The sequence below is a fragment of the Nymphaea colorata genome, chromosome 5 (genome assembly GCF_008831285.2).
Source record: "Nymphaea colorata isolate Beijing-Zhang1983 chromosome 5, ASM883128v2, whole genome shotgun sequence".
NCBI classification, from domain to species: domain Eukaryota; kingdom Viridiplantae; phylum Streptophyta; class Magnoliopsida; order Nymphaeales; family Nymphaeaceae; genus Nymphaea; species Nymphaea colorata.
Genome location: NC_045142.1, coordinates 18,602,671 through 18,627,715, shown reverse-complemented (window position 1 = coordinate 18,627,715; position 25,045 = coordinate 18,602,671). Strand labels below are relative to the sequence as shown.

The following is a 25,045-nucleotide window of genomic DNA, read 5'->3' as shown; positions in this document are numbered from 1 at the left end:
TTGCACCAGTTGCAAAAATGAATTCAGTTAGAACATTGCTCTCAGTTACTGCAAATAAAGACTGAGATATTATGCAACTTGACATAAAAAATGCATTCTTGCATGAAAGCATCAATGAAGAGGTCTACATGGAGGTTCCTCAAGACATTGAAAGTAAGATGGGCTATGTGTGTCGATTAAAAAAGGCCCTCTATGGACTTAAGCAATCTCCACGTGCATGGTTTTCTCGTCTTAGTGATGCGCTTGCCAAGATTGTATTCAAAAGAAGCTCCATTGATTACACCATGTTTGTTTCCGCACGAGATTCAAAGATCACAATTCTCCTTGTGTATGTTGATGACATCATTATGATAGGTGACAACATCGACTTCATGAGTGGAGTCAAAAAGTACATTCACAACCAATTTGAAATAAAAGATTTAGGCAGATTAAGGTATTTTCTAGGTATAGAAGTGGCACATTCAGATAAATGAATATTCTTATGCCAACAAAAATATGTTTTGGATCTTCTTTAGGAAACCGGATGCATGGGAGCCAAGCCAGTCGACATTCTTTTGGAACTCAACTGCAAACTCATGCATGATGATGGTGAAATAGTGAAAAATGTCCAGAGCTTCCAAAATTAGTTGGCAAGCTAATTTACCTAATTGTCACTCGTCCATATATTACTTATGCAGTTAGCCCTATAAGTCAATTCATGCATAAAGCAATATCAACACATGTGAAAGCAGCTCATAGGATAGTAAGGTATCTAAAGGAATCTTCTGAAAAAGGGATTTGATGAAAAGAAACAAATCTTTTGATGTCTTTGTATACTCTGATGCAGACTAAGCTGGTAATCCAAATGACAGAAGATTTAGATCAGGCTATTGCACATTTGTTGGAGGAAATCTAGTAACATAGAGAAGCAAAAAACAGTCAATCATAGCTCGATCAAGTGCAGAGGCAGAATATAGAGCTATGCCATCTTGCACTTGTGAACTGGTATGGTTGAAATCATTACTAAAAGACATGCTTGTGGACGTAAAGATTCCTATGAAACTTCTTTGTGACAACATGACTAGTTTTTCATGAGAAGACAAAGCATATAGAAGTTGACTGTCACTTTATCGGAGAAAAAATTCAAGATGGAACTATAGAAACTCCATATGTTAACAGTGACAATCAATTTGCAGATATTTTAACGAATGCTCTTGGACGAAACAAGCACAAAGTCATTTCAAACAAGTTGGGATAGATTGACATATGTGCACCAACTTTAGGGGGAGATTGTTACGACTTCTTGGAGGAAATCACCTCATGAGTTGCCTTATTGTGTTATGGAAAGACAACTCCAAGAAGAACGTTGAAGAAAGAAATGTTGACGAGATACGCTGTCTTCTTTCCTTCCTCTCATTGTTTCATCTCTTAGTTTTTCAGCCGTTGTAAACTCCAAATATATTGTACCACTGCAACAAGCAAAAAAACACAACAGAAATAACAATTGGTGACTTCTCCCGTGGACGTAGGCGTTCAAGCCGAACCACATAAATCCTGCCCTTGTTTTCTTCTTGATTGACACACCATTAGATTCATTTTCTTAACACTTTCAACAAGTTCTCTTTTTTATTAGATACTTGGACCTTCTCTCTCTCATCCCAACACACTCATTGTGATTTTTTAAAAATATTTTATACCGTCAAAGTTTTCCAATATAAGCCACAATACTTTTTGGAAATTCATTTTTGGGTACCATGACATATGCAGCTTTACCAATCTCTTCCTGGCAATATTTAAACAGAATATGTATACAACAAGATCTCAATAGAATATGTTTATCTTGTCCAAGTTATCAAAGCCATCTTCATGGCTGCTGCGCTACCCAAAGAAAATTTCCAAGGCACCGTCCTCGTTGGGAGTCCCCTTTCCGTAGAAAATCTTGCCACCGGACCATCGTATCAATTAGCATAGTGAAAAAAGCGGTATCGGCTTAAGGCCGAAATGTGTTGTTAAATAAGATTAACACCTATCACCCTTTTTTTTTTTGTTTCATAAGTTAAAAATAATCCAAAATATTTCAAATTCAATGACAAACAAAAAGATTAAAAAAAATAGTTCTGGCTTTTCTCGTATTAATAGGGGCTAATACAATGCTTGATTATCAGCTGATATGCTCGGATAAGGAGTGATATTGATAACACAAATCATATATAATTCAATCATAGCATATCCCTAATGTCCAAATAATTGATTATTTAGGTTTGAAAATAGTCAAAAGCTTCAAATCGAGGCCTTATGGTAGTAAATTTAACTCACATTGTACCGAAATATAATCATATATGAAAGAGAATATGGCAAAAACTGAGTCAATTCATTTTAATTTTATATTGAATTTGACTTGGTCTGGTCACATGTTGTTATCATTACAATTATTAAGGTAAACTAAAGTCCCGTCCGGAAATTGAATTATAATTAGGTCCAAGTTTTGGGTAAGCAAAAGAATTTCCTCTTAGGCTAAATGAACTTTGATTACGTAGTTACCTTCAAGTGATTGCGTAAGGTTTTAAAAAGCCTAACGCATTGCTTGGAATCAGGTTGAAAATTTGGTTTTTAGAGTCAAACCAAGTTTTTATACAAAATCCTACTTTCCCATTCTATTTGCTGATAAGAAGATCAGGTTTCCGAAACTTCAGGGAGAGGGGGCAATGTTTTCACCCTTTCCATCTATTTCACTTCACGGTGGTGGAGAAGCTCCACCATTTTCCGGCCATTTTTTCCAATTTCCGGCCACCAGTCGACCAGAATGTTATCATGCCTATACCAGTTGGAACAGCCTTGGCCAGAACGCAAGAAAAGGATCTACCTTTCTTTTATAGAGTACTGTCAATATGTAAAATGGAAAGTGAATTGACCAGGGTCATTTTACGTGGATATTTTTGTTTGCAAACCCAAATTTTGGCATCCAAAAAGAGTTAAGTTCAAGTAAATTTGCAAATCTAATTTCTCCAAAAACTTGATTTATGTGCAAAACCTGCTCTGCGCTCTATCATCCAAAGGGGGCCTAAAAGGTGACCAGTGGTGCTCCACACCATTCTTAACAATTCATCCTTGTAAAAATAAATTCTACATTTCTTTTTTTCTTTTTTGCCGGCATTTGGTTTCTCCCCTCAATTCATTTCACTTGACAGACAAATTAATGCATCCCCTAACTAACCATGTTGCCAACAGTTTCAGTTTGAAGCAAACCTCAGCAAGTTTTCCCTCGTCCAGTATGTCAAAAACACTAAATAGCAGCTTCGCATATAATTTATCATTAAGATGGTAACCATTGACAGACGTCACTTGTAAGATCACCACGTGTAGGCCTCTCAACAAGTGCAGGGGGAATATCCCTATGAGATCTGAGACAATATCGCCACAAAAAGAAGCAGTTTTAACACTTAGGTTGTGTTTGATTGTTGTTGATATGAGATATGTGATGATCTGAGTTCAACATTGGTTCACGTAAGCTATTTTGTTTCCTTTATAAAATTCACTGCCCATTGTAGACCTGCATACTCCAAGGGCAGGGCCTTCGGGTTCATGGTAGGGGAAAAGTAGCCTCTTTGGGGTATCTAGGGATGTCAATGGATCATATTCAGATCCGATATCCATCCGAATTGCTTTTAAAAAATCGGATATGGTAAGCAATTTAACATCCGATTAAGAAGATCAGATCGAATTCAGATTCAATTTTAAATAAATATCTCATCATATACTAACTATTTTAGCAAGTATATCGAAATACAAACTCTAAACTGATATCTGAACCATGAATTGATATCAGAATCCGAATTGTAACTTGATATCTAAATCTGAACCGCGAGAGCTGATATTTGAATCTTGTAACCTAATATATGAATTTGAGCCGTGAGAGCTTGAGTTGGTGGCTCTATGTTTTGAAGTTACAACCTATGAGAATGGTATGATGTTTGGGCAAAAGGTCTAGCCAAATACACTAACTTAACATCAAGGTAAGAAAAAAATAGTATTTTATATGAAGGCATAATTTGACTAAGAGCTAATGACTTTCATGGAATTGCATATAATAATAGCCTATAGTTACCATATACACCATTTAACTTAAAATATTTAAAACTACATCATATAAAATTAATTAATTAATTAATTAATTAATGTTGTGTTTAATTAAACAATTTTGTGTAATCAAGCAAACTACTATAGTTAAGGCATCAACTAAGCATGATATCATAAATATTGTATTTATTTAATTTAAAATAATAAAGAAAACTTCAATCAAGAAATCCAACAAAATGGGCATTTTTAAAAATATGAAAAGGACACTTTTAAAGTTATAAAATTTTTAATGGTCTATTATGTCAAATTAGTTCCAAGAATAGCTATATTATATATTTAAAAAATGGCAGGTTTCAAAAAAAAATTATTTGCATGCACAAGAACTCTAAGAATTGAAATCAGTCAGCTGCCAAATATTGTCTCATGACAAATTTGTTTAAATAACTGCCCCTAAAAACACCTTGCAATGAAGCATTAGCAATAATTATCACATAGCCATGATTTATAATGACTCTAACAAAGGCTTATGGTGTTTTTTGTAGTTATCCAGCAGCAAGCTAATTTTAAATTTTTGAGACTCACAAAGTCAAAATTTGACATAAACCAAACAAGTTACTGACAAAAGTGCCAAACAATTTACTTTAATAAGTATAATTATGTTTGTGCAATTTGACCTTGTAAATAACTGTTAAACAATGTTTATTATGAGTATTAAAAAAAATTGATAGCAAAAAAATATACTTTTTTTGTAAAACCAACTTAAAAGAAAATATGTTTTATAATAAACAGAAAATATTAAATGCATTTTGATATTCATTTTAAGTTGAAAGTGTCTTCACTATACATAATCTCAAATAAATATATGTAATATGAAAAAAACTGCTGAACTCATAAAAAAAGTTTTTTTTATGAAATTATCAATTGCTTATTTAATCAATTAAGTAAATTGTGTTGTATAACCATATAATTTATCCAAAAGACTTAAGTATTTTATATATAACACATAATTCACAATTTGAAAACAAAACCTTTAACTAGTAGGAGAACAACAAATTGTTTGATTTAATAAATTATCTGATATATCATTCTATCAAATATATAATTTTATGCAAAAAAACACCTATTGCAATAAAGCTAAGAGGACTAATAAATTATCTTATATGTCATTGAACACTTTTTTACGAATGTAACACAAATTATTTCAATTAACTTAATGAAATGAAAAAAATGCATTAAATAATGTTTTTTAAACGAGAAATAATATGGGTCACCTGATTTAATAATTTTCAATACGTGATCATGATGAAATAATAGTTTACTTAATTAAAATAAGCTATATTTAAAAATAGACCAATTAATGTTCAATATATACAATTGTTATCACTCCAAATTTTTCTAAAAAGACAGTATTTTATTTTCACCCAAACAAAATTCTTAGTCATTTGGATTTAAATTTTTAGACTTAAAGCGTAATCCTAGACCCAAAACAAATTCGTGACTATTCGATCAAAAATAAATCTGTAAACCCTTGTTTGAACCCAAATACAAAATTTAAATTAAAAACCCAACTTTAGATGCAAGATTCAACTCTAAAATCCAAATCTCGGATCTGAATTAGATCCAAAACCCAAGTTTAGATCCAAATATAGAATTTTGAACTCAAATTCCAAAGCCGAGATCAAAACAACAAAATTTGTTGAGCACTGTGCCTGCACGCACGAGACCTTCCTTTTGTTTCATGTTTCATTCTCGCATCAAAATGTGTTTTTGAAGCTTAAATCACTCACTAGAATGCATTGGCGACCAATCAAACCTAATCCCGATCTAAAACGAGCCCAAAATCACTCAAAGCAGAGTTGGCCCTAAAAACCATTTTTACCCCTTGTAAATATATATTTAAAATATGATTTTTACGTTTTTATTTTATGAACGGCTCCCTGGGAGGTTAAGAAGGCTAAATCCACCCCTTACCAAACGAGACGATAAGGGAGCATTTCACCCCCTTTTGAGAAGAGGCCCTTTTTGGGTCAAAAACAGCCCCTAGGGGCAGTTTTAGCCATGTTGTGTGGGCAATAGCCCTACCCACACCCCAAAGGGGTATTTGCAGGGCTAATGGTCAATTCCACTTGTTCTTAAAAAAGAAATATTAAAAAAATATTTGGAATTCGTATAAAAATTTAGTTAAATTAAAAAAAATCAAATTTTGAGTTTTGACTCCAAAACTCCCTATAAATACCTCCACAATCTTTCCTTTTGGGCATGAGTTACCCCTTGGAGAAAAAACGAAGTCGGATATTTTGAAGTTATTTCTTGATTTCAACTCTCATGAAAGCATATATGTATACACATGTTATATATGCATACATGCACATGACTATCTCTCTTTGTCGTTCTCTTTTTATGATTTAACATATTATTACAAATTCTCATACACGTACATATGAATATATATATGTCTCTCTCTCTCTCTCTCTCTCTCTCTCTCTAGTCTCATTTTCTCTAAAAATCTCTTTTTCTCTAAAATATCTCTCTCTCTTTTTTTTTTTTAAATCTTCTTCTCCTTCTTCGTTTGAGTTAATACTTTCTTTTCACATGCTCTCACTTGCGTGTGTGTGTGTATATATATATATATATATATATATATATATATATATATATATACACACACACATAAGGACGCATATGTATACATATCTCTCTCTAGTTTTTTTTTTAAAAAACTTCTTCCTCTCTCTCTTTCATTCCTCTTGTATTAAAATATTCCTTCTTTCCCATTCTTTTGAATACTTCCAAGACCTAAAGTTTTAATTTCTTATTTGCCAGTTTCACCAAAATTAAAACTCAAGTAATGACCCAATATTCAGATCATGCTTGATGGTTTAGAACCTCATTCATTTTCAAAAACTTTCATCTTTTCATAAAAATACTTATGATAATTTTATAAATAAAAATGAGAAACTTAAATGTATGTGATTGTACAAATGTTTCTAGATGAATTTCATGGTAGGAATAAATGATTTTTTTCTAATAATGTAGGATCAATGCATTTATACATTTACACTTACTTAACATTACGAATGATCACAAACATATCTCTAAAAAAACTTAAGCAAGATGAGATAGAGCTCTAAATAGGTAATAACTGAATTAGATCAAAATCTCAAACGTACTTAAAGTTTTAAGATGACACTAAAGTGACTTAAAAAAATGATTTTCAAAACGATGTCAAATGATATTTGTAAAGATTTTTCGATTCAAATTTTCTCCAATCAAAATGTTTTATACTTTCAAACGTTTTCTTTCTCAAAAATTTGAAACATCAAATTTTCAAATATTTTCTCAAAGGTCAATCATCGTACCGACAGACGAGTCCATTTCTCTCTCATTTAAAATAAAACTTCATTTTTATGAAATACTCCAAAAACCAAATATTTTTGAAGATGCAAACAGCAATTAGTATGAAAAAAGTATGAGAGTCATATGAATAACTTTTGAAAAAAGTATAAAAACCATATGAAAAACTTGTGAAAAAAGAATAAAAACCATATGAAAAACTTGTGAAAAAAGTATAAAAACCATATGAAAAACTTGTGAAAAAAGTATAAAAATCATATGAAAAACTTGTGAAAGAAGTGTGAAAACCATATGATAAACTTGTTTATTGAGAAAACTATGTGTCTAATTACTCATACATATCATTTGCACAAACATGCAACCTCATAAAAATTATATTTAGTTGATAAACTAGTTGTTTGAGACAAGTATTTAAAAAAAAAAAAATTGATCAAAGAATGTATGTGAAAATAATATAACACATCCTTAAATGACTTGAAGACATAGAAATCAAATATGACAAATTAAGGGCATGAAGAACTTATTGAGAAAATTGATAAGCTAATAGTTAAAACATCTTAACGAACCAGGTGAAAATTAAGTAATAAATATTTTTGCATAAAAAGACAATATGAAAACCTAAAAGTTCAAGATATAAAGCACTTTTATAGTCAAATCGTTTCAAAAGACTTGTTGAAATGCACACACACACATATATATATATATATATTCATACTAAATTTGAAATGGGCCGAAGTGCACCTAATTGAAATCATATGTGAATCGGAATGGTTAAAATTGTACTTTGATTATAAAAAAATAAAAAATGAAAAGTATTAAGAAATCAAACATTTATTTAAAAAATTAAAAATAGTGATAAAGAAGCTTCTCGCATGTTCCCGTTTGCTTCTAAAAAAATTATTCCTGCTATTTGTGGTCTCATGTACATTAATGGAGATTATTGGTTTTCTGCCTTTCTCTCTGTCATTTCTTCCTCAAACACGTCTTCACTACACCACCCAAGAGCAACAGGAACGATTGCTTAGGTTTCTTTGGAGAAAATTGGGCTACTGGCCTACTCAAAAAGAAGAAAGAGAAACTATTGAAGCCTGAAAGGCAGAAGGGCATGAGAATTTGTAAGAGAGACACCTCTCTCTATCTCTCAGACATTTTCTTCTTGTTTTCTTTTTTGTTCTTTGTTCTATTCTTGGGTTGTGATTTCTGTTTTCTGTTTTAGTTTTACACTTACGTCTCATCTACAGTTAGTTGGTTTTGTTTTGTTTTTCTTACTGTTTTGTTGCTACCCATTTTTATAGTTGAGTGGCACTGATAAATAATCTCACAAAGAAACTTATTATGTAAGAATAATTTGTGCATCAACGTAATGATGACTTTTTGTACACAAGGAAGCCATAAGGTGGTTTTGGGCTATTAGAACGTAGAAGATATTACTGTCAATGTTCAGGGGCAGCCAAAAAACTTTCAAGCATCGTTAGGGATTCACAGATGGTGTGACTACTAAGGTTTGCCCACATCCACCTTTCTCTCATTTTACATCCAAATCAATGTGCACATTGTTTTGTATTCTATTCTTTTGTGTGAGCACTTTTTTGTTTTTTCTTTCTTTCTTTTTTAGGGTCTTCAATATAAAGTTGATTCCATAAAATCAGGGACAGATGAGAAGTCAAAAACAAATGCAATGCTTCAGAATGACATTGATGAATTTGAAAATAACTTCAAAGGCTTGACGAGGTTTCAGTCTTGAACTTTCCTCACATTTTTTTTTAATGTTATTGTCCACCAGATAGTTTGTCTAAAATAAGTATTTATCTAAGTTCAGATTATGTAGCAATGTCTTATCCTTAAGTTGTAGCCGTGGGTTGGAGGTAAAAGTCATATATGTGACTGGTAACTGGTCTATCTAGTTTGGAAGACTAAGCATAACTATGGTCTGATTTACCTACTGCAACTTGTTCCAAGTTGCACCTTAAGGTAGTATTATCAGACCTGAGACTCACTCTCAAAAAAATGCAAAAGGGTGTGACACCAATTGTTATCGCACATTATTTAAATGTCATTTCATTTCAAGCATGGGTTATCTATTGCTTTCATGTCCATGTATCATTACATGTTTGTACATGCACATTCTTCAACCTGAATTTGTAAGGGTTTAATGCAATGTTGTAAAAGGCGGGAAAGCGAGGCGACGTGTTGAGCCTCTCATGAGGCGAGGCGAGGCGTTAATTGAAGCATAAGCTTCATGGACAAATTTGTGAATTATATAATATTTATAAAAAATAATTGAGGCAGGGATATAATGAACTGATCATCCAAATGGAGGGTTGCATTGAACTGGTCGACTAAGTTCTTGTAACTAAATATGTTTCTTTGAATAAATGTGGTTCATCGCCTAATCAATTGGGTCGATCAGCAGCAACTAAAAAAGAAGAACGAGACCTTTTTAGCGACATGAACTCAACTGCCCCATCTACAGGTCATTCAAATGGGCACACCGTTCAATTTCAAAATAGTTGTAAACATAAGCACAAGGCAGTGTACAGATGTGAATAGGTGAATGAAACTCCAGGCCAATCATCCAAATAACTGAATAAATGAAGTAAAAAAATTACAGAATTTTCTGAATTCTTAGTCCTAAACGAACCCAATCTTCAATTACTCTCTATCGTGACCATAAAATGTACGGTAACTGATGACAGCATTGGGCGCAAAATGCATCATGAAACCAAGAGTATACAAACCAATCATAGTCATTCTTTTCGTTCTCCACCTCCAGAAGATCACTTCCATCGCCTAATAAATTTATAAAAAGCTCCGTGAAAAATGAAAGCGGCATTGGAAAGAAAATTGGCTCCCAAATTAAAACTGATCATGAGCTTGCTGCAGCCATTTGCTAGTTTACGTATGAAGCAGCCAAGACCTTCCTTCAAGACTTTAATCAGAACAACGTAAGGGGCCAAGGCATACCTCATACGTGGCTGACAATATCTATAAACCATTGTACACTAACAGGATGGGGCTAAGGCATACCAGACTTTCAATATCACTAAACTATTGTATTATATGCTAACAGGAAGAAGGAAGACATTTAAACTCTCATGTGAGTTGGAGAGTGCCTTGCAGCCCTTGAAGCAGACGTGCCCTTTCACCTTCTTAGCCGTGGAGAAGAAAGCTCCTTTTTGAAGAAAAGTGTGGGGACGGGTGATTTGGGATTGATATTTGAGAAAAAGACAGTTAGAAATAGAAAGAGAGTTTAATTAGGGTTACACTAAAAGCCACTAAATAAACTAACTTTTGTAACTACTAAGGTTGTTTAATTTTAATTTTTTACATTGAAAACCACTAAATGAATTTGTCCTTGAGGCGTCTGCCTCAAGGAGAAGCGTGCCAATGTGAAAGGCATTAGCCTCACATACATGAGGCGCACGCCTTAGGGAGACGTGCGCCTCAAACCACTGCCTCAAGGCGTTTTTCCTTAAAAACGCCTTGACTCGTACTTTTTTGTGAGAAGCGTACGCTTCTCACAACATTGGCTTAATGTAGGACTTCTTATGTCAAAGACTAATTTCTACTGTTGATGACAACGAGTGGCGAATGTAGAGGAGAAACTATTTCAGCATGACCTTTTGATGCTCTTGTTCTATATTATAACACGACGTGTGAACTATAAATAATCCATTTTTATAGTTGAGTCGCACTGATAAATAATCTCACAAAGAAACTTATTCGGTAATAGTAATTTGTACATCACAGAGATCATAATGCTGATTTTTTTTATACAAGGAAGCCATTGGTAATGAATAAGAATTATGACTTCATTTATGAATAGGTCTTGCAGCTCCTCTAGAAAGTAACATTGAGCAAACTAAAGATGAGGTGCTTCATGTTGATATCAAGCTTCTTGTTAAACACATATTATCAATAGAGCTCCAGGTACCTCTTGCAAACCTGTATGTTATTATTCTTGTCAAGGACCATAATTTTGGTTTGCTGGTGTTTGGGTGCTTCATTACATTGTTGAAAAGTCATGATTGTCTGTAGTTCACTTGTATGAACCTTTTATGACTTCATGAACAACTTACTTGCCTATTTCTACGGTACAGTGAGCAACTACTAGTTGGCATGCTAACCAATCAATGGAAAAGCCAGACAACTTGGGAATTGGAGCATATAAACATATTTTTTCTAGACTAACAACATGAACATTCAATTTCTGATTTAAGATAAGTGTGCTAGGCATATGTATGGCACATAAAACAAGAACAAGCATGGTGTATTCATGTGTCAAAATTGAAAGTTCTTTTTTTTTTTTACTATAAAATGTATGTAAAGTTCTCATAGATTATTAGTGTGCAATTTTGCAGATAGTTGTTGACATCATATAATTGGGCTACATTGAGCATCCACAGTTATACATTCCATGTTGGATTCCTGGACAACAGTTTTGTGTAATATGTATTGTAAATTGATTGGTAATAATAGGAGGTTGAACCATTATAGATGAAAATGAATATATAATTGAATTTGTATTGTGTACAATTGGTAAAATAGTAGGAGGTAAACCATTATGGCAGAAAAAGTTTGTACAGAGAAAGAGGGAAGAAGAGGCAAAAATTAGAAGGGAAAGATTATTTGATTCATTGATACTCAAAAGAGAAATAAGCAAAGCTTCATCATCAGATGGGAGATGGAAATTCATGTAAAATTGTAATCTCCACCACATAACATGGCACCTATGCGCAGTCATTGACTTTTTTTTTTCTTTATTGAAAGAACTAGAGATAAGCTACACTCATCTTATGAACCCCCTTCTTATTCTATTTCTATTAGAGGAGCCTCTTTTATTGTTCAGTTTGAATAAGATTGTAGGGGCACATCATATCCATATTCAACTCATACATTACTCATTGGTTTTGAGTTCATGAGCACGATCTAGAGGAATCAACACTGTGCTTGAATGGTCATGGATTGCATTGTGGTGACTCAACATTCTTTGTTCTTATTGTTTATGAATCCAAATGATGTTTGATCTGCATGTGCCTATTGACAAGTGAATAAAGCAAGCAACCAGAAAAATGATGAGGATTTCCATTGTTAATTGTGATAAGAGGACTTGTACAATGTCACACCACAGGGATCATCTCATTTTGTAGCTCCCATTAAGGGATAACAGATGATCTATGTCGAGTAACCATTTCTTGTTTTCTCTTATTCTTTTTTATTGTTTCTTGTTGACAAGGCATCTCCTAAATAACCTGTTCAACGAATTTGAACCCATTGCTTAGTGCTAGATTCATAAGATTCTGTTCTATTACTTTGGCCTCTTCAGGAAGGAAAGAAGAATCTACAGGTTTTTGTTCTTGATGTGCTCATATGGGCCAACTACCATGCTGGGCTCCTAAGAATTTGGAAATAGAAAATATGAGCAACATATTGGTGTTCATGCATGAGCTTTTTCCTTGTACAAAACTTAGGATATTAAGTGGATTATTTATTTCTCTTTCACTTATTCCTAATATCCAAATGAGAGTGCACTATTTGGTCTATATTCATGCATACACATGCAGATCGCATATGTATGCTATATACATGACCGTCTAATTTGACACAACAAGGTCATTGGTTTGGTTTGGTTTGGTCACTGGCTACTATCATTTCTCAATGGATTACATGCTGGTCAAAGTTTATGCATACCATTATGTTGCCAATTTCATGATAAAAAGTCATCTATGCTATATTCTTGCTTTAGCTAACACCTTGAATTTTTATTCAGTTAAAGCAAGCTGAGTTGGTATTGAAATGCTTGACGATCACAAGTGTGAGCTAGAGGCATGCTTAGTATGGTGTGAAAGAGAAATTCATATGTACTACTGATTCAGCTAGAACATATCTTTAGTGGTATAAGTTGGTAAGAGCCTGCATCTAGGCAAATGGTCTGCTGGATATAGTAGTCTTTTGCTTGGCTCATAACCAAATTAGCAAATTGGCAGCTGATTCAAACCCAATTCATGTTAACCTACAATAACATCTAAGTAAATGTTAATATATATTGACTATATATATAAAGACTACCAAGCTGTCGATTAATAGAATACTTAGATTGATCATCTTTAACATGGTCTAGTCTAAACTTTGAATTTGAGATTTGTTTAGTTGAAGTTGTGTGCATGCAAAAAATGAATGTTGTGTGCATTTGTTATTCTCGAACTATTTGAATCTACAACTCATGTTTTTTTATACTCTCTCCAGCTGGTTGTCAAGTGCATTTGTCATGTCATAAATTATCCATTTGCTTATTTCTATTTTTTATATATGGAGCATATGGATTATACAATATTGGTGGAAATGCTTCTAGTTCTACCTTTACTAACAATATAAAAACTGACATGCTTCTTACAAAAGCCAAGTCACTAAGATCAACTCTATGGAAGGGGTTTAGTATGACAACAAACAAAACATGTATTCAACGTGTTGTTTGTCAACAGTGTAAAGTATTTATGGATTCTAATAGTAAGATGGACACCATACGTTTAAATAATCATTTAAGGCATGTCTTAAAATAGCTAACTTAGAATTAGGCCAACAACACCTTGTCATTAGTGAAAAGACTAATGATGAAAAATGTACTACTGATACTTTCAAGTTTAATTCCGATAAAAACTGACTTGATTTAGCCAATATAATTATTCTTCATGAATATCCATTTTGCATAGTTAGTCATTCAGACTTTCAGATCAAACATATGAAGATGATTCAGTTTCCTTCGTTTGACATCTTCACCACCAAAAAGGATTCGAATAGAACCCAAATTTGTTGCATAATGTCCGCTTCGGGCCACCTACAACTTTAGCAAATAAGTTTAGAACATGATTTATATAGAATAACATAATATAATGGAGACGACAAAATAAAGAAGTTCAAAAAAATGTAAAGTGATTTACGAACAATCAAAACCACTAAGCAAAATGGAAAAGGAAAAGCCAATAATATATGAAATAAAGTAAGTCATGAAAATAAATGTTTATTTTTATATCCATAACAATGAAAAATCACAAGATTCTTTGTTGTCTTCAACTCCTACAACAGAGGTATGAAGTTCAAACAAAAATAGCTCACAGATTGAATAAATACTATAAAGTTCATGCCTTTATACACAATAGAGAATAAATAAGATGACAAGATCGCATAAATCGAGGCACAAAAAGAAAAACCCATTTTATGATTACAAGTAAGGTTGAGCATATGGCTGGCCGACAAGATTATATATATATATATATATATATATATATATATATATATATATATATATATATAGAGAGAGAGAGAGAGAGAGAGAGAAATTGGTCGAAACCAAACACTTAGGTCAGGGATAAAACCCAGACCCTTTGATTTTTTGTTAAAAAACTATTGTGAATAAAATACAAATATCTTAATATATTTATAAAAACTATTTTGATATAAAACATGCTTTGAATCAAATTATTTTTATGTAAAATGGTGATATTCTTCTATTATCAAAATATTAATGCTACAAGAGCTATGAATTTTTATTAATTTTTGCTTATTATAAAAACATTATTATAACCTAAAAAATGATCAACATAATATATATTTTGCATCAACCTATCCTTACTAAGGTTAGATTTGAAAAATTATTTCAAATATCATATTTAATGTTGCACCCTAACCCTTTTGAACCCCCAAATAATTTTTTTTTGTTAAAACGTAAAACGTCGAGGTGAAATGACACAACAATAAAAAAGGAGCTATGCATATCAAAATAACAATTGGATAAAGGAATATAAATACAAACAACACAAAACATATTCTAAGACATTGAAAAATAGGATGGTCAGGAAGAACAGTTATTTATTCCATAAATGTAAAAGGTGCATGACTTGAACAAACATAACTTACAAAGATTATATTGTGGGGGATATCCATGCCACATTCGGCAATTCTTGTTTGTGCATCTAGAACAGACTCCATAGCACTATCTAGTATATATGTCTCAACAATATCTTATAACACTCAATATGTGTCTAGCCTAGAGTATCAAAGTCTAAAACTTTGATACCACTTTGGGGAGGTGGAGGTGGAGACGAGCAGCAGGGTTGAGCAGCGGAATAGCAGGAGGTGAGAAGGAGCCCCTATCCCTCAGCTTGTGGCTTTCTATCCTTTATATAGATCTCTGTAGAATCTCCTTTTTCTTCTTAGTTGATTTGAGAATCTCCTTTTTATCTTGTCTGAAATCTCTATTTTATCTGTCAGGAATCTCCTTTTTATCTTGTTGGGAATCTATTCCAGTCTTACATCATAAGAAATCTTTGGCTCTTTCAAGCATTCTCCACATTTATGTTCTGGAATATGTTTCAGCATTTGATAATATTTCTTTAGACTTTCTGTTGTCATTATCTGGCTTTTAATTGCTCTGGTTCTGGTAAGTTTATCTGGTTTGGCCAAATATTCAAGCCAATTTGATAACTCATGACGCTCATCTTTGTACTGAGTAGATTGTGAATATACTATCTGATAATCATCAAAATTATAAATCCACAATTTCTTTTCTTGGAATTGTTGTAATAGTTCTTCAAAAATAATATGTATGTATCTAGCTCTTTTTTTGCCAAAAAACTTCGCTATTTCTGCTTGGAGTATCTCTGCTTCTTCCTGTGGCTCTGTTGGTATCATTCCTTTAGCTAATCCAATTTTAATATAGTGGACTGGTGGGTATATCTTGTCTCTGGTAACTGCTGCCATAGCTGAATAGAATCTCACATATATCAAGTCTACTTTGGTTATCCGGATGAATCGTCTGGCATACTTATATATCTCTCATATTCCTCTAATTTTGTGGCATCTATCATGTAGACAGTGTGTAACAATCCATAATTGTAGGTTGTTTGGATTAATTTTGAATTGGTTTTTGGGTATCCATATAACTTGTTAAAGCTTTGGAGGGATATAGTTGAATATCCATAAGTAGGCTCGGTGTCTTTTTGTCTTGGGTTCATATTTAAGAAATGGGTGACTTTGGCTATTGGTGGTTGCTTTAGCTATTGGTTATGGTGTAAATTTGGTTGGATTTTTTGTGTAGTTAGACTGTCTCTGTATAGATCTGTATCTGTGGAGGGATAAACTGTATGTGGAGGGATAAACTGTATTGGTGCAGGTTTTTTTATTGTTGGGGTAAACTTTTCATTTAAATTTAGATTTTTGAAGAATTGTGCTTTTTTTTGTACGACTTCTTTTTGTACCATGTCTTTTTCTCCTTTTTTCCTTGCCTTCTTTTTGAGGATTGGCTTTTTCTTTCTGTCCTTGTTCTTTTTTTATTTTAGCTATGCCCTCTTCTTGTAGCTTGGCTTTTTTTGTTTTCACTTCTTCTTCCAGAGCTGCTACTTTCGACGTTGTTTCTAGTAACTGTAGTTTGAGTGTTACTATTTCTTCACGAACTTCCTGCAACAAAAGTTTTTGTCAAAAATCCTGTGACCATGAGACTTGGCACATACGTCCCTAACAAAGTAGGTGTGTGCTCAGTAGTATCTTGTTTTTCTATGTATCTTTCTCTTCTCATATGGGTCTTCTTGATAGCAAATCTGCTAGACCATTTTTTTCGGTTGTTAATAACTCAATATCATAATCAAATAATCTGATATCATTGACCAAACGTCGGATTTCTTTTTCTACAATCGAATCATCTAGTTTTGCTGAAAGCCAAAATTTTACTTTTGTATTGTCTGTTCTAGCTATGAAATGTATAAACACAACATAAATTTCAAAATGTAACAATGCATAATATAATGTTTTTAATTCTTTCCTATTTATTTCCCATTTAATTTCATTATCTTTGAAGCTTCCTGAATGATATCTGCATAAGTACTCTGATTTAGAGTTGTGATATCTATATTTTAGTACTAATATGTAGCTTTTGTCTGATGCATCTATCTCGATTATCCATATGAATTCTTTTGTTTCATCAGGAAATTCTAATTTTGGAAAGTTTTTACAAAGGGTTTGTATTTTTTGTATAATTTTTTTTATCTTTATCATTCCAATTATATTCACTATTTTTCTTAAGTTTTTGTTGTAATGGTAGATAGTATTCTACTAAATTTGGTGTATATTCTCTTACTTGATTTACTAATCCTAAGAATGCTTGAAGTTTCTATTTAGTATCCAAATATTCATAGATTCCTATTTTAGAAATGATGTGATTTTGCATTTTTATTCCTGCTTTGTCTATCTCGATTCCTAAAAATTCTATCTGATTTTTACATAAACATGCTTTCTTTTTACTTAAGGATATTCCTGCTTTCTTTACATATGTAATAAAATCTAATAAAAGCTTATGATGTTTTTCTAAAGTGTGACTGTACAATAGTATATCATCTATATAGATTACACAGTTCCTTAAACTGCTGAATTGTTTATCCATAAAGGCTTGATATCTCGTGGGACATTTTTATATCAAAATTGTAACACATTCCATTCATAAAATCCATTGGATACGGTGAATGCTATTAACTTTTTACTGTCATCATCTAGTTTCAAATGGTAAAAACCGCTCTTGCAATCAAATTTACTAAAATAATTATACCCTGAAATTTGTTTTAGTTTTAAGATTTTGTTGGGTATTGGGTAGTTATATGTTTTGGTTTTTGCATTTAAGTTTCTATAATCTATTACCATTCTTGTTGTTCCTCTTTTTTTCTTCATTGTGTTTATTAACAATAATTGTTGGACTACTATGTTTTCATTCTGATTTGTGTATATATCCTTCTTTTAAGAGCTCGGTTATATGCATTTCGAATTCTTTTAGATCATCTGTAACATATTTCAATGGTGCTTGTTGTACAATTTTGTCTTCATTTGTTAATTATATTTTTACATATGTTTTATGTTTTTCCCAGAATTTTAGTGAATTTTCTGAGGATAACTCTTCTAGTTCTTTTTCTATTAATCTTAACTGATTTATCTCGAATATTTCATATCTTATTATGTTAACTTGTTTTCTTTCAAGCCACTGAGTTACATGATTGTCCCCTTTAATCCATGGTGTGTCTTGTTTTATCATATTTTTGAATATTAATGCTGGTACCTTGTGTTTGCAGGGTGTTGTTAGCGTTAAATATTTGTTTGTTAGGGTTAATGGTAAGTATCTGTTAAGAAATTATTGTCCTAATATCATGTTTTTGGCTTGTAATCCATTATAGGCATATATTTCTCCTATTACTAGTTTGTTATCCCATATTTGGATTTTTATGTTTCTAGATTTTTGTTCTAATATGTTACCTATTAATAATTTTGTTTTTTCCCATTTTTCCTTAGGTAGCCAATTTTCTCTACAGAGATTTATCTATGCACCAATGTCTATAAAAGAAGTGTAGTATCTATTTTGGTATCCTTCTATTATTATCTTAATTAAAATATATATAAATTTTTCTTTTTCTATTTTAATCTGTGTTGTATTCATCATAGCATTCGTCTACTTCCCTATTTATATCGTAAGAGTTTTCTTCTATAAACAAGTCTAGCTGTATCTATCTATAACTAGTAGTGTTAACTTATCTATAAATTGTTTGTTTTGTGTTTCTATTTTCACTAATTCCTTAGTTATGTTGTAATCTTCCATTTTATTTAGCCATTTTGCTCCAAATATAACTTGTGTTTTGTTATTACTTCTTTGTCTTTGTATCTCAAAAGTTATTCTTATATCTTGTTGTCCTAAGGTTACTAACTTACTCACCAATCCAAGACTATCTATAATGTTTCCTTGTATGTCTTTGTACATATGGCTACTTGGTAAGTGGTTTAATTTTACTAAATCTAGTGTAATATAATTTTCCTGAGATCCTGTGTCAATTAGTATTTCTTGGATTTATCCATCTATTAGGCCTTGTATCTTAAATTGTTGATTGGTTTTTCTGATTGATGGCTCTCCTATTGGGTCACATATACTTAATCTTTTTTCAATGATTTTGAGTTCTTTGTTCTCGTTATTTCCCAAGTAATATCCTTCTTTTCCTTCAATAACTTTGATTAAATTTTGGAAAGAATCTTCTATAGTTATGCTATCACTGTCTTTTCTTTTTGCTGAAATTTTGTGTTTATTGGTTATAACATATATACTTTTTGCTTTAACTGTGATGACTTTATTACCTTTTTCTAGTTCAATTCCTGATAATTTCCAATATAATACTAAACTTTTGTTTATATTTTCATCTGTTAATGAGATAGTAGTTTGGTTTTATTATGAATTTTACCTTTTGATAAATTAAATTTCCTTTCAATTTGGATATAATTGCTTTATCTTGCGGGTATATTATTTTGTCATCAGCTAAATATAATTCTAATGGTGTATTTATTCCTTCTTTAAAACAGACTTTTATGAATATTTCAATTCCTCCAAGTTATATATATTTCATAGGTTCTTTATGTTTTATATGTTTAAGTTCTTCTTTTACACCTTCTTTGCTTATCAGGGGTACTTTAGTTGTTCCCTTTGCTTGCATAATATCTATTACATGTTCTCTACTATTATATACATAGTTTTTTTTTTAATTCCTTTTTTAGCATATTTTTTAATATAAGAATTTTACTTAGTTTAGGTATGTTAAAGATTTTTTCTGTGCAGATGTCAATGTCCTTGTTCTTTATTTTGTCAAAAAGTTTTTCATCAAAAATTAATCTTTGATTTGTATAATTTTCTGTCCTTCATGATATGTTATTTCTTCAAGTTTTTCTAGTATTTTATCTATCATTCTTCTACAGATGTATGTATTTGGTATTTCACTGTCTCTTCCATGTTATCACTTGAGCTTGTTTCTGTCTAAGATTCATATATTGTTTCATTTTCTGATATATCTATCCCTAGGCTTTCTAATTGTTCTATTCATACATATTCTTTTTCTAAGAGATTTATTGTTTTTGGGTTTCTAGTTGTCCTACATTCTTTAGCTTATGTTCACTTTCTACAATTATAACATTTGCATGGTTTACTCTTTTTTGGGTATTGTCTTATATATTGTTTATGTTTTTGGTTTTTCTTAAACTTTATTTTATAATATTTATATTTTCTTCACAATTTAATATACTCCTTATATTTTTTATTTCTTTTTATGTTTGGTACATCGAAAAGTTGGGATTTCATAGTCCACACAACACTTCTATGAGTTTATATATTGTTTGAATTTCTTCTTTTCTATATATTTTCTGCATTGTTCTTTGTACCATGTTCTTAAATATTCTATCCTGGATCCTAAACTTTCTTCGGGTGAACTGTTTTTAAATGCCTAAACAATTTTATCTAAAATAGTCCTTGGTAATCTGCTATAGAATATTTCTAATGCAGCTTCCCTTTCTTCTTTTTTCAGTTTTGCTTTATAGTAGTTTTTATTGAAAGTTTGTATATAGTCATCTAAGTAACACATATCATAAAAGGTTATTTGTAAGAGTGCTTTTTTTTGCTAATTCTTGTTGTTTTTTGGCATTTATTTTATCTATTTTTGTTATAAGAATTCTTTTTTTATTGCTTTATGGGTTGTAGTAGTGTAATTCCATCATCCTCTGTTTGTTTTTGTAAGGTATTTTTTAAATTTGGTTCGATCTCTTCAAACCATAATTCTACATTATCAACAAATGAGTTTTCAATATAGTTTGTTGTGTTTTTAATGTCTATCTTGGCTTTTGTTATATGTTTTAACATTTTTGTTTGCCATATTTCAATTATTTTCATTATATTAATTGCTCCATCTTGGTTTAATATTCCTTGTTCATGGGCTATTATCCTAAATACTTCTTTTTAACTTGCTTCCCACAACTTTTTGTTTCTTTCAAGGTTTCCATGATAATAACTCCATTCAGTGATTCTGAATGTTGGTTTACACGGTCTCGAACTCCCTAGTTCTTCTTTTACTTTTACATCTTCTTTAGGTATTGTATTCATGTTAACTTCGTGTATGTTGCTTATTAAATCTGTATACGTTACTGAATCATTGTCACTTTCATCTTGTAAATCATCTATTTTATTTATTCCTAAGATTTCTACCTCATTTGATCTTTATCATACTTAATTATGTTTGTGTTTGTTCTTTTAGATTTTTTAAATCTATTTTAATTTCATAGACTTTTGTTCTTATCTTGCTTATTTCGGAGTTTAGATCTTTTATTTATGTTTTTAAATTATTAATGTCTTGTTGGACAATCTTTATTGTTTGCTTTAATTTCGTTTGAGAATTTTCTAGTTCTTCTTTTATCATTTGTCTTAGATGTTCCAAGAGTCTAATATTTTGTTTAGATTGTGTTTCTTCTCCTTCTAAATCTTTATTTAATAATGTCAATGTCACACCTTCTTCTATTATGTTCTTCTGTTTTTGTTTACTTCTATCATTTTCTTTGTTTAATCTTACCATTTTTTCACATTTTGCTGCAATTAAAACTTCTTCCTTCCTATCCATTTTCAATTTCTACAATCTGGTGCGTGTTGTTGTGTGTTTTGTTTTTCCTAACCTTCATAGTTTAGAAACCTAATATAATATACTTTATCCTGGTTTGAAGCTCTTTTATTACTCTCCCTTTACACAATACACCTCTGTTACAGATTGTCTCATCATATGGCATCTTCCCCTTCCGGCCTTTGCCGCAATAGGTACTTACATTGCCTTTGTCTTTTGACAATCCTTCACAACTTGTACCTACTGTGGAGGAGAAACAACTTGTACCTATTGTGTGTAAGTCAAATAAATAGATCTCTCTTCTTACCATTAAAGGTATATCATACTTCAGTGTTTAAACATGTAAAGGAATATAAACACAAACAACACAAAACAAATTCTAAGACATTGAAAAATAGGATGGTCAGGAAGAACAGTTATTTATTCCATAAATATAAAAGGTGCGTGACTTGAACAAACATAACTTAGAGAGATTATATTGTGGGGGATATTCATGCCACATTCGGCAATTCTTGTTTGTGCATCTGGAACAGACTCCATAGCACTATCTAGTATACATCTCTCAACAATAACACTCAATATTTGTTTAGCCTAGAGTATCAAAGCCTAGAGCTCTGATACCACTTTGGGGAGGCAGAGGCGAGCAATAGGGTTGAGCAACGGAATAGCAGGAGGAGAAAAGGAGCCCCTATCCCTCAGGAAGCGGAGGCGAGCAATAGGGTTGAGCAACGGAATAGCAGGAGGAGAAAAGGAGCCCCTATCCCTCAGCTTGTGGCTTTCTATCCTTTATATAGATCTCTCCAGAATCTCCTTTTTCTTCTTAGTTGATTTGAGAATTTCCTTTTTATTTTGTCTGGAATCTCCTTTTTATCTTGTCTGAAATCTCTATTTTATCTTGTCGAGAATCTCCTTTTTATCTTGTTGGGAATCTATTCCAGTCTTACATCACAAGAAATCTCTGGTTCTTTCAAGCATTCTCCACATTCATGTTCTGAAATATGTTTCATCATTTGACAATATTTCTTCAGACTTTCTGTTGTCAATATCTGACTTTTAATTGCTCTGGTTCTAGCATCTTTATCTGGTTTGGCCAGAGATTCAAGCCAATTTGATAACTCATGACTTTCATCTTTGTACTGAGTAGATTGTGAATATACTATCTGATAATTATCGGAATTATAAATCCAAAATTTCTTTTCTTGGAATTGTTGTAGTAGTTCTTCAAAAATAATATGTATGTATCTAGCTCTTTTCTTGGCAAAAAACTCTGCTATTTCTGCTTGAAGTCTACACTTCAAATTTATCCAATTACATCACTGCCCAATAGCAATCTAAACGAAAATCTTATAGCATTCGCATTATTCAAACATAACAGTTACATCATACAAAAACTTAGTTGAACCACAGTGAGCAGTATCAATCCCTGATTGTCTCATAGTCATATGAAAATATCATGTTAGGATGCTCACTAATGAGCAATCAAGGTTAATGAAATACTCGACTCGATATCTTACCTAATCTACCCTAAACAGTTATAATTTCTATCATGCACATGCTATCACGTAATAATTTAAAAACGTTCAACCAATCTCATAATCATTCAATGATATGCATACATTCATGTGGCAACAAACACATTATATCACACATCATGTAACAAAACACAATCATAAGATTCAAGGATCCTAAAAAGTACACACTCTACATTTGGCCCCAAGCAAAGATTTGCCTAAAATGCCGCCATTGTGCGTAGCCACAAACACCCAAAATCGCCTCGAGCTTCAAATCATGTCGCTCAAAGTCTACTCGACGTGTCCAGTGTATCTGCAACAATTCAAAGCAATAAGTTTTCTATTTATTTCGCTCTAAATTTTATTTAAGAAATATGACTATTGAGGCATCGGTTATCGACTCGAGCATGTGTGATAATTTGAATTGGCCTGTAGAACATTGCTTCAATTTTTTTCCAAAATTAAGAGGTCATTAAGCGTGAACCTTCTCAAATGCATCTTTAGGCGCATCATTAATAAATTAGACACTTAATATGTGCCTAACACCATGTTGGAGCATTACGGTTTGTAATTTTACTTCCCCATTAGCAATCATAATATGATATTGTACTATTTCACTAACAATAACATACATCAAACAAATCACCAAGAAAAGGGTGTTTCCTTTGCACCCTTGCGTGCATCTAGTAACTTAAACTTTATGTCTTTCATTCAAACCATAATTTAACCTATAAAAGAACATCGGTGCTCCCTCCCTACATGTCATAACAGCCAACAAAATACCCATAGATTTCATCCTTCCAAAGCAGGACCTTCTCCCATGTAATAAAATCTCTATCATGTGTCTTAATGCATTCAATATTAAATTTAGCATGCTCAAATAATGATTATTGATACAGGAAAACATTAAATAAAATAGGCTGGATTGGGCATTGCTCACCGCTTTTTTAGAGTCACTTTATTCGTTGGTACGAGGGAAAAGACTGTTCTCATATCTTCATTCTAACTCAACAACGTCAAAGAGGGTGAAAATGAGTAAAAGAGAAATCTAACGTGAGAAGAGAGGAGTCAGTTGAGAGGAGGATGGTTCCGCTGAGGGAGACACACTTACATAGAAAAAAAAAAAGAGAAAGAGAGAGCGTGCGTGAGAGAGTGCTTGGTTGAGAGGGGAGAGAGGGGAATACAAAAGTGAGTGAGACACGGTCAGAGCGAGAAAGAGCTAGCAAGAGAGAGAGACGAGGGAGTAAAGATGAAGGAGGGAGATAGTGCGAGAGACCAGAGGTCCAGAGGAGTCTGTGATTGAGGGTTAGTTGAGGGAGAGTGCAGAGAGAGATGCGAGAGTGCGAGATGGTGAAGGTGAGAGAACACTGGCGAGAGAGAGAGCAGAGGGTGAGGATGACGAGAGACGATGAAGGCAAGAGGACTCAGGATAGAGAGGGAGAAGAGCAGAGTTGCGATAGAGGGTGTGAAAGAAGGAGAATAAATAAAAGACAGAGAGAAACCAAAGGGGATTACCGTAGTGCCGCCACCCTTCACCTCCACCGCCGCTGCACCTTCTTCCACCTCGTGTTCCTCTGTGTCACGTTCGAACTCGAACCAGCGAGAGAGACGAAGAGGGAGAGCTTATCGTCGAGCCTTCCTCTTCACGTGGGTGGGATTCAGGTTCGGGTTCGA

At 32.4% G+C, this 25,045-nt stretch overlaps 1 long non-coding RNA gene across 3 annotated transcripts; it reads right to left on the bottom strand.

The window, feature by feature from the left end:
- Positions 1-14,051: 14,051 nt before the first annotated feature.
- On the bottom strand, positions 14,052-24,975 carry LOC116254655 (uncharacterized). 3 transcript variants are annotated; one of them, XR_004172735.2, is made up of 4 exons: positions 24,887-24,975; positions 24,312-24,373; positions 23,561-23,684; positions 14,052-14,251 (listed from the first exon to the last, which is right to left on the bottom strand). It is a non-coding gene; the product is annotated as an uncharacterized LOC116254655 (long non-coding RNA). The 3 variants fall into 3 exon arrangements; XR_007573438.1 differs by having other exon boundaries at positions 14,052-14,245; XR_004172734.2 differs by lacking the exon at positions 24,312-24,373.
- Positions 24,976-25,045: the final 70 nt, after the last annotated feature.